Source organism: Octopus bimaculoides, chromosome 7, assembly GCF_046866305.1.
Source record: "Octopus bimaculoides isolate indiv1 chromosome 7, ASM4686630v1, whole genome shotgun sequence".
NCBI lineage: Eukaryota > Metazoa > Mollusca > Cephalopoda > Octopoda > Octopodidae > Octopus > Octopus bimaculoides.
Genome location: NC_142934.1, coordinates 65,454,502 through 65,467,001, shown reverse-complemented (window position 1 = coordinate 65,467,001; position 12,500 = coordinate 65,454,502).

The following is a 12,500-nucleotide window of genomic DNA, read 5'->3' as shown; positions in this document are numbered from 1 at the left end:
AATGTACTGTGTCCACTTCTCTTTCAAACATTCAATTTCAAAGAGAATTTTTTGATGAAATTTAGTTTTGCATGAAAAAACATTAGTATAATACTTACAAATTAAAAATTAAAAAAAGAATAAATACATAAAATAATATATATATATATATATATATATATATACGCAGAGCAAGAACATCCCAAAGCTACACATATATATACCTGAACATATATAGATATGAGCCACATCCTTCGAGTAAAACCACCAATAGAAGAGAATATGACCAAAAACTGCGTGTACTCCATCCTATGCAGCTGTGGTACGCTATACAAAGGCGAAACATAACGCCCCCTCAAAATAAGGGTAGAGAAAAATCGCAAAGCTGTGACACGAGAAGATATTGATAAATCGGGTATAGCTGATCATGTATGGAAAATGGAGACTACCTCTCTTTGTGGGATGAAGTTAAAATAATAGACAGAGAACAGCACTGGGAAATACGATAGCTAAAAGGAGCAGCACATATGCTAGGACACAACAACCTCCTAAGCAGACCGAGTGCAGATATGAATAGCATATGGGAACCAGTATTAAGGAAAGATAGGAAAATATTAGATTTATAAGCCCTAAAATTCAATCCATAATTGCCCACGTGCATATGGCGTAGTGATTAAGAGCACGGGCTACTGATTCCGAGTTCGAACAACAACATCAGAAAATTCCAGGTTCGAAATTTCCTCAAGGCTGGAGAGTATATCAGCCGAAACGTTGTGTTAAATAATGTACATAGTTTCCTCGTCTCCTAAATATAGAACTGTATTATATATATATATATATATATATATATATATATATATATATATATATATATATATATATATAGATAGCGACGTGCATACATATAAATATTCGATGAAAAGAACAATGAACACCATCCAGTTTGACAAATAAATAATAATAGTTAATTAACGATATCTTGTAATTTTGAAGTAGATACTGTCGTTCGGGTCTTCACAATGGAATTAGTTCAGAGATTTTATTTGTCATAAATTCCTTATGATTGTCCGATTGTCACCCCTAACAAATTTCATTTGAAAGCGTGTATTTTCTATATATCTTGCCACGTACCACTCGCAAAACCCTACTCTTCGGTCCAGATCATTTTTGAGAGTATACATTATTCCTGGAACGTAAGTATTTCAGTGGCAGCGCTTCAAACTAGATTCTTGTATTGGATGCTTGATTTTGAAATCCGTGTCTCACGATGTACTAGGCGCACAAAATTTCCGAACTCTGGCAATACGTGTCTAGTTTCCTTTCTTGCTTTGTCAGGCTTGTCGGTGTCCGCCGGCTTCCGGAGCGTTTCTTGTGAGCATTCTGATCAATTCCATCCTCTTCAAAGTTATCTCTAATTCGAATGATGGTAAGTCACGTACATGTATTTATTTGAAATTCACTCCTAAACTGTCTTCACCATTTGACTGCATTTTCAAAATTCGAGTCACGCATACGGATAAATTTCTTTTGTCAAAATCTTGGTCTGGCTCAATTCCTTTTTCTTGATGGGTCAAATCTAAGAACAAATGAAAATGTATACATTTTTGGGAGACTCTGCATCCCCCACACACACTTACACACAAGATTTTAAAACGACAAACGAATAAACAATTATGTTATGAACTTATAACACAATTATTTATTCCTTTGTCATTGTAATTTCTTATTACTGCTCTGTACCCCATTGGCGCATCGTTCGGAACCATTTGTACATTGAGTTCTCACACCAGGTTATTAGTGTCGCTAAATCTAAGCGAAATGTCTATCTATCTATCTATCTATCTATCTATCTATCTATCTATCTATCTATCTATCTATCTATCTGTCAGTCTGTCTGTCTGTATGTGTGTGTGTGTGTGTGTGTGTGTGTGTGTGTGTGTGTGTGTGTGTGTGTGTCTGTGTGTGTGTCTGTGTGTCTGTGTGTCTGTCTGTCTATCTATCTCTCTTTATATTCATATATATATATATATATATATATATATATATATATATATATATATATATATATGCAGGTATACCAACGTACTTATGTAAATACGTATATTCGTCTCTCTCTCCCTCTCTCTGTATATATGTATTGTCAAGTAAGATCAAGTCCATATATTTATGCAAGTAGTAAATTACATTAATATAATACAGAATATTTATAAGACTCTTTATAAGACTGATAAACACTACCACCCGTTCCAGTTTCCATCCACCGAAACAATCACATAATATACAGAATGTAACTTTAATATTGCACGAGAAAATTAGCCGTGATCGAACAAACGAGATAAATAAACATGTAAACAAATTAACATAAAGAACAGCAAATATACACAAAGAAGATGAATATGGTAAAATGCGAAAAAAAAAAAAAAACCCCGAAAAAATTAGGAAAATAGCTGTAATAGGCATGTGGGTTATAGGAAGATATTTTGAAAATATGTATCAGGACGTTTTCTGAATTCTGGGCAAAGAGGAAATTATACTTTGCCTCTAATGCCCCAAGGTTTTCCCATCTGGAGAAAAATATTATTAATTTTATCATTGATATTGTTGTTGTTCTTGTAAGCATTTTCTTCTTCATTACCTTGATATGCTTACTATCAGTGGATGTGTGATCAAATAAAAATTGATTTATATCTTCTTCCCTCCCTTATTCGCTTAGTAACGAACTGTCAGTCATTCGTTCCCCATCATTCAGTATATATATATATGTTTATATATACATTTATCTCTCTCTCTCTCTCTCTCTCTCTCTCTCTCTCTCTCTCTCTCTCTCTCTCTCTCTCTCTCTCTCGCTCTCTCTATCTCTCTCTCTCTCGCTCTCGAAAAATATATGTAAATATATGCGTATATGCATGTGTGCCTGTGTGTGATTGTGTGTAAATGAGTTTCTGCGTACGTGCCTAAAAATTTAAATATAAATTTATGTAGCCACACATACATATATATGCAAATGTAAGGTATACAACCTCTCTAAAATTAGGCTCTACATTAAATACAGAAACACAAACGCATACACAGGAGGGAATACACACGTAGAAATCTCAATATCTAATTCTACACTCAATACTTATTCAGAGAATGCTGCACGATCTTTAACATGAATATTACAATTTAAAAAAAAAATGGTATTCTTATATGTGTGTATTATGTATACAAGCAAGTATATATATTAATGTATATAAGAAATAACTACGGTGTTCCAGCATGGCCGCACACAAATGACTGAAACAAGTAAAAGCATAAAGGAATACATGCATATGCATATATATATATATATATATATATATATATATATATATATATATATATATATATATATATATATATATATATATATATATATATATATATGTATATGTATATATGTATATATATGTGTGTGTGTGTGTATGCATATACGCATAAATACATATATAGACAGAGAAAGAGAGACAGTGAGAAAGAGCAGGAGGGAATTGTTAGATAGATATGTACATACACAGGTATGTAAATATAGATATACTCAAGTACAAACAGGCGTGTGTATATATATATATATATATATATATATATATATATATATATGAGTGTATATGTATGTGTATGGGTGAGTGTGTCAGAATACATTACACTGTAAGGTACATTGGCATCACATGAAAGCCTAAGTCAATATCAATCTCCACACAAATATACACACATTAACACACATACACACTCATACACATATACATATATACATATATGTGTGTGTGTATGCATACATAGTACATACTCTTTTATATATACATACATACATACATATATATATAAATGTATATATATATATATATATATATATATATATATATATATATATATATGTGTGTGTGTGTATATATACATATATACATATATATACACACATAAAATCACATATGTATAGATATAAATGTTTGTACAAATATATATATACGCGCGCGTGTATGTGTGCCTGTATTAAGTGTATACATACACACATGTATATGGACAAATACATTCTTTGCATGTATATATTTATTTATACATAGGTGTATATATGTGTGTATAGATGTATACATATATATGCATGTATGTATATATATTTATATATTTACATGTGTATATTTATATATATATTATATATATATATATATGTATATATACATATATAAATACACCCACACGCGCGCGCACACACACACACACACACACACACACATATATATAGATATATATACATATATATATATATATATATATATATATATATATATATATATATATATATATATACATATATATATCGCGCTTTGCAACAATGTTAGTGACATATCTCTAAAGTAAGAGCGTATTTAGACAATGGAAAATGTTTTTGGCCACTCACGGCAATACGTGACGTCAGGATAATTCGACAGTAGCTTCAGATATTAATAACCTAAATGATTATATTAGGATTTTTACGTAGTTTTTTCTTTATTATTATTATTATTATTATTATTATTATTATTATTATTATTATTACCAGATACATTTTTTCGTTTTGTTTTGTGATTTTTGCCTTTTGATATTTTTTTTCCCGTCTTATATTTTCTCTCCTACCTCTACCTACGTCATTCTCCATCTACCACACCATGAAACCCCCATCTGATATCAGCACCGCACTGTAAACTGTTATGTTGTACTCTACATTACTATGCATATATGATTTATTATATTTCATGTAAGTTCAGATGGATACTAATTTCAGAATACATCTGTAGTGGCTTTCATGTCGATTTTAACAAATGTATGTAAGCGTTCTCACTCTGTCGCTCTGCTTTTCTCCTTCTCGGCTTTCCTCTCTCTCAGTCATACACATATACAAAGATATATGCACACACACACACACACGCACACACACACACACACTCTCTCTCTCTCTCTTTCTGTCACTCTCTCAAACACACGCATGTGTGTGTGTATATATATATATACATGCATATATATATGTGTATATATGTCATATGTATATATATATATATATATATATATATATATATATATACATTTACATCAATATATGTATATATATTCATGTATATGACTAGCAATATGATAGCTGTCTATATAGATAAAAATACATGCATACTAACAGATAGAGAGATTGATAAATAGATAGACTGATAGATGGATGGTTAGATAGACAAATAAATAGACTGATGTGTGTGTGTGTGTGTGTGTGTGTGTGTGTGTGTGTGTCTGTGTGTCTGTATGTATATACATATATATATGTTTATATATATCGTTCTCTGTAATTGAGTTATTAAGCCACTATCGCATGAGGTGCAAGTTGCTAAATTTGGGGAGTTGATCCTATGCTGAATTAGGCATCGGAATCTGGATCAACGCCATCCCTCATTCAGGAATGTTTTCTCTTTCGTTTAACTGAGCAGTTGAGTTGTCAAATGGTGCTGACAACTATAAACCCAATCGAAACACACATAAACCCTTTGTTTATGTGTTTTACGTGTGGCATATATATATGTGTATTATATGTATAGATGCGTCTTGTATGTATATATATATATATATATATATATATATATATATATATATACTTCTTTATCTATCTATCTATCGATCGATCGATATATATACACATCGCACATGCACCAACATATGTACATGTATACATACACACATATACATACTCATAGACACAAACTAGACTATAGTTCAGATAACAACGGAAACAAAAGAACTCCATATTGAGAAAAGTGTATCATATAAGTTCAATCCAATTGAAATGATTCCAGGATATACTTTTCTATTTGGAGGTATCAAATTTAATACGAATATTTGTGAGAATGTTGTATATATCTACTCATCATTAGGATTAAGGAAGCACAAAAGAGATTAAAAGAGCGAGTGTAAGTAGTATATGTGTTTAAAATGTGTACAGAGGAAGAAGAGATCAAGTCAGTGCGATTTCATAGTATTCAGCTGCTTTGAAGTATCAGAATGCTGTTGCTGTATTATCTATATTAGTCGTTTGTCTTTCTTATTTCTTTACTGTCCACAAGAGGCTACACACAGAGGGGACAAACAAAGACAGACAAACGCATTAAGTCGATCACATCGACCCCAGTGCATAACTGGTACTTATTTTATCGACCCCGAAAGGATGAAAGGCAAAGTCAACCTCGGCGGAATTTGAACTCAGAACGTAGCGGCAGACGAAATACCTATTTCGTTATTGCCCACAAGGGGCTAAACATAGAGGGAACAAACAAGAACAGACGAACGGATTAAGCCGATTACATCGATCCCAGTGCATAACTGGTACTTATTTTATCGACCCCCGAAAGGATGAAAGGCAAAGTCAACCTCGGCGGAATTTGAACTCAGAACGTAGCGGCAGACGAAATACCGCTAAGCATTTCGCCCGGCGTGCTAACGATTCTGCCAGTTCGCCGCCTTGTTTGTCTTTCAGATCACTTCAATTGTGTATTGTTGGATGTGATGCTCAGGCAGTGAGGAGATGAGCCCTGACATCGGCTTGGTACCTGGGACGAATTTCAACTCAGAACGCAAAGACATGTGACAAATACTACAAGACATCTCATCCAACATTCCAACAATTCTGCCAATCCACCGCCATTGGTTGATACCATATTTCACGCTGAAAGGTCAAATGGCAATAGTTGACCTGCGAGTGATTTCAGCTTGGAGCTCAGTGGCATTCGGATTTAATTCCATAAGACCCTTTCTCTTCAACCCTCTAACGACTTTTCCAAATTTGCCTAATCAATTTGGTCGATAAACACAGGTGTTGTCAACGTATTGTGAGCATTGTTATTAGTTTCAGTATCCAAAAAACGGTAGACGGTGGGTTGGCTGATGTCCCTTCTATAGCGCGTGGTCTTCCCTTGTTAAGACATTTTATTTGTGAAATGATATTGCCGGAAAACTAATCGCGTGAAAAATGAAGTAACTCTTATTAACTAACTTCACCTGTTCGGTCTGATAAAGACTTTAAGATATTTCAGTAATTTAAAGCGTTTATACAAATATGGAAACGCTTGATTTGAAAGGTATTTGAAATGAGAAAAAAATAGAATTAATATGTGATATTCAGAAATTCAATGCAGTCTCAGCTTGGAGTGATTATCAGCTCTGGCAAAAAATATATTTTGAATGGAATGTTATAGTTCGTGTTTTTCTGTCTAAGATTCTGGATGAATTTCGACAAATAATCATCGGGTTTTCAGAGTTGATAGTGAAAAGTGCATAGAAGTTGGTTGTCGCGCAATTTAGGGGTAATCCAATGTATAATCTTGAAACTGTTCATCTAAATCGTAGCACTCTATAAAAAAATCCTTTAGAAGTAAGTACATTTACTGTTGAATGAACATGTATTCGGACGAATGCAATTATAAAGTAAAGTGCTTAGTTTGATGCAGTTAACAGACTGCAAAATTTAGATGTAGTAGACTAGAAAACGTTTATAAAATATTTGTTTCAAAGGTTATTGTACATATGGAGTGAAGTGCTTTTGCGAAACGACTAAGTTTGTAAGAATGTAAACACACCGACATTAGTTGTGAAGCGGTGGTGGGGGACAAACAGACACGAAAACACACACATACATACAAAGACACACACACACACACGCGCACGCACACACACACACACACACACACACACACACACACACACACACACACACACACATACACACACACACACGCACACGCACATAGACACACGCTTTTGGTGTGAATGGTTTTGTTATACGGTGCCGGGTTTTCAATCCTGTAAATAATAATAATGGCATTTATATAAGCCTAAAGTAGGCTTTCCTATCCGCGAAGGACTCGAACGTGGATAGGAAAGCCTACTTGTTTTCTGTCGAGGGCTTGTATGCCCAATTAGACTATTTTCCATAGTCATTGCACGGTGATCACTATAAACTTTAAGCTTATATATATATAAGTCTGTCATACCGGCCATGACGAAGGGAAATAGCCCTGAAACTCGAGTCGCCTTTATATATCTATATATTTGATCCTTTATATTGAACACTCAATATTTCATCTACATTCAATACTTTCTTTCATGGTGCCATCCATTTTTATTTTATTTTATTTCATATTATATATTGTATATTATATTATATATTGTATATTCCATATTCTATACCCCACATTGGTTCTGCAGGAATATAAATAAAACATAAAAAACAGACAGTGTTGGAACTCTTTTAAACAAAATAATATATTCCTCTATACACAATCATACAAAAAAAAACACCTTTTTTGTATTTATTTTTACTCGCATATATATATATATATATATATATATATACACGACGGGCTTCCACTTTTCGTCTACTAAATCCATTCACAAAGCTTTGGCCGGCTTGGAGCTATAGTAGAAAATACTTGCCCAAGGTGCCAAGGAGTGGAACTGAATCCGGAACGATATGGTTGGGAAGCAAATCTCTTACCACACAGATACTCTTGCGTCTCTGTGGAGATAGATTTGTTATAAAAGAAAGGCGTAAAGAAATATATTTAATAAATGGGTTAAATTCTTTTCCATTCGATTCGCTTCCAATTCTACCTTTCCACCACCACGTTCTTTTGTATAGGAGACTATCTTTATCCAGCATGCACACGCACATGTAAACATATATATATATACGCACGCACGCATATATATATATATATATATATATATATATATATATATATATATATATATATATATATATATATGTATATATATATATATACATATATATATATATATATATATATATATATATATATATATATATGCATATATTTATATGTATATATATGCATATATATATGCATATATATATGTATGTATATGTATATATGTATATATATGTGTATGTATATATGTATATATATGTTTATATATATATGTGTGCGTGTGTGTGTGTGTTTGCATGTGCTTTTGTATGTTTGTATATATGTATATATGTATGCATGTATTTATGTATATATGTATGTATTCATGTATGTGTGTGTATGTGCGCGCGCGCGTGTGTCATGTGTGCGAAATAAAAACTTTACAGCTTTTGCTGTCATAACTTTGCTACCATGCGTCGAATATTCAATGTCGATTAATTTTAATTGGCTTTTGAAATAATACAAGACCACTGGTCTTGCAGAAACTATGGTTAGCTTAAAAAATAAATCTATAAATTAATAATCATTTTATTATTTTGGAAGGGACGGCGAGAGATCGTCAACAATGTGGTCAATATTGCAAAATCTTCAAAAGAAAGAAACAAAACAATTATAAGTAATCACATATGCTCTCCATAATGCAATATACTGAATTCATTTCTTACTTAGATATAAAGGCTTATATGAATGACAGAAGTAGGAGTAGAATTAAAAATGTAACATTCAAATATTTGATAATGGTGTAAACGAAAGTGAAGATATTGGAAATCAAACACGCAGGCTTCTCCAAAAGAAACGTACCTCCTGCATTGTGACACTTGACATTTTTTTCATGTAGCCTACATTACCTACTTTCCAAGTCCATTATTGTAAGCATATATTTAACGTTTATATGTCTAATGAATATAACAGCGTTACGCATACGTTTGCTATGACGGACCTCCAACAATGCTTTCACTGATAAATACTGCAGGCTCTTTTGTCAATATTTTTCTCGTACATCATCATTGCTCTCAGTCGTAGTAACTCAGTCTTTGTCTCCCTTAAACCCACTTCCTCCCCATTTTGGATAAACCACTTACAAGGAATATACACTTACATTTTGCACTTTCTCGGAACCCTTAGATATGACTTGCAGATATCCCCCAGAGAATGCGCCATGAAACCTGGGGTAACAAAACACTAGAATAAAACATATATAGGAAACATATATACAGAAAACAAACTTTGCATCTGATAATATGAAAATTTCTTCCATATCTATTACTACATAATGCATATAACATTGCTGTAATTGTTTTTAATTTCTTATTAGAAAGGCAGCGAATCGTTAGAGCGTTGAATAAAAGATATTGCGGTATTTTTTGAGTTCAAATCCCTCCGAATTTGTCTTTTCATGCTTTCGGGGTCAATAAAATAAAAGGCTAGTCAAGTACTGGAAAGAACGCTTTCCACTAATCCGCCACATACACATTTCAGGCCTTCTGTTTATGCTAGAGATAGTTGTTAACTTATATTCAGGACAGTGGTTTGGCAGAATCGTTTGAACATCGAGCAATATACTTGGCGTCATTTGTCTCAGCTCTTTACACTTTATAAGTAGGAAGTTAGTCAATTTAATCTACTATTCCCTATTCTAAAGTTATTATCATTATTGTTGTTGTTGTTGTTGTTGTTGTTGTTGTTGTTGTTGTTGTTGTTCTTCTTCTTCTTCTTCTTCTTCTTCTTCTTCTTCTTCTTCTTCTTCTTCTTCTTCTTCTTCTTCTTCTTCTTCTTATTATTATTATTATTATTATTATTATTATTATTTAATTGTATTTCACCCGTCGCTACGTTCTGAGTTCAAATTCCGTCGAGATCGACTTTGCCTTTCATCCTTTCCGGGTCAATAAATTAAGTACCAGTTGCGTCCTGTTGTCGATCTAATCGACTGACCCCCTCCTCCCAAATTTCAGGCCTTGTGCCTATCGTAGAAAGGATTCTTCTTCTTCTTCTTCTTCTTCTTCTTCTTCTTCTTCTTCTTCTTCTTCTTCTTCTTCTTCTTCTTCTTCTTCTTCTTCTTCTTCTTCTTCTTCTTCTTCTTCTTTGCTAATAATGACTGGTGCCCTAGCTACAGTGAGCAAAGAAATTGAAAAGTGGTCGAAAATATCCAGAAAATAGGATTACTTAGAAGTGCAAGGAATCTCCACGAAGTCAACAAGACTTGAAAAGAACAAATCACCTTAGTTCACGAGAACTTTAATATACATACATACATACACGCACACACGCATGCATGTATTACTAAGGTGGTCGATTGGCAGAATGCCATTTTACCTTTATCAGTTCAAATTCTGCCGAAGTTAATTTGCCTTTCATCCACTCTAACCTCCTAATCTGAAAATTGCCGGCCTTGTGCCTAGCCATTCTTATTATTCTCTATTAACGCGTATGTGTCTGAACGGATTACATGCGGCCATACTTATAATGTATAGTTGTGTATATTCTTGTGTCATTATAGAATACCTATATGGTTTTCATTTAAGATATTGAATCTTAAATAATTCCATGATAACCTTCGTTAATAAATAGTATTGCAAAAGGATCCTACTATATTTTATTGCATAAATACATGCATACGCACACACACATATATATATATATATATATATATATATATATATATATATATATATATATGTAAAAAACTAAATCTGAGAGAAATATAAGAAAATTATCTTTGCAATTGTTCTAAATCGGAATTCTGTTATGTAAAAAATAAGTGTAATATATAGATGTAAAGTTACATCTGGCGGTAATGAATACTTTTACATCGGTGGGACATCATTAATTTTCAAGAAGAGACTGTCAAATCATTTGTGTTCATTCAGAGATAAAAATGCATTTTTACATATATATGTGACAGAATAAAAACATTATGTTCCTAGTCTCATTTATATTTGAGAACTTCTTTTGCAGTCCTATATAAACTTTTTTGTTTCTTAATAGGAGACAAATATTATTACTGTTTTATATATATATATATATATATATATATATATATATATATATATATATATATATATATATATATATATATATATATATATATGTGTGTAGTAATAAAAAAACTTGGTGGAAATGATTTTTATTTCACTATCAATGATCAAATTAAAACTAAATCTGAGAGAAATATAAGAAAATTATCTTTGCAATTGTTCTAAATCGGAATTCTGTTATGTAAAAAATAAGTGTAATATATAGATGTAAAGTTACATCTGGCGGTAATGAATACTTTTACATCGGTGGGACATCATTAATTTTCAAGAAGAGACTGTCAAATCATTTGTGTTCATTCAGAGATAAAAATTAGACCAAACAGGTCTTAGCAAATTACTCGGATCTCTTAAAGAAAGAAACAACGGGAAATTAATTTGTACTGCAAAACCAAACAGACCTGAAACTAAAAAATGTGACTTTTGTTTAGAAGAATTTTACCAGATTTTTACATCCAAGGGTAATGCAATAAATTCTAGACAGGCACAAGTGGTGAGATACTTACACATAAAGAAATTCACATTTACCCAATATAAATGAATAATAAACATTTAAACAACAGAATGGTTTGAAATAATGAACTATAAGCGATTATCCATTCAAAACTTGATTGGAGATTGTTCGCGTCTAACTTAACGGACAACTCTACATTATACAACGCAGAGTGGATAAACGAAACACTTTAAACAGTTAAATCGAAGAATATTAAGTAAAGACCATGAAAAAACTGCACCAGTATTATAGTAAGGTTGC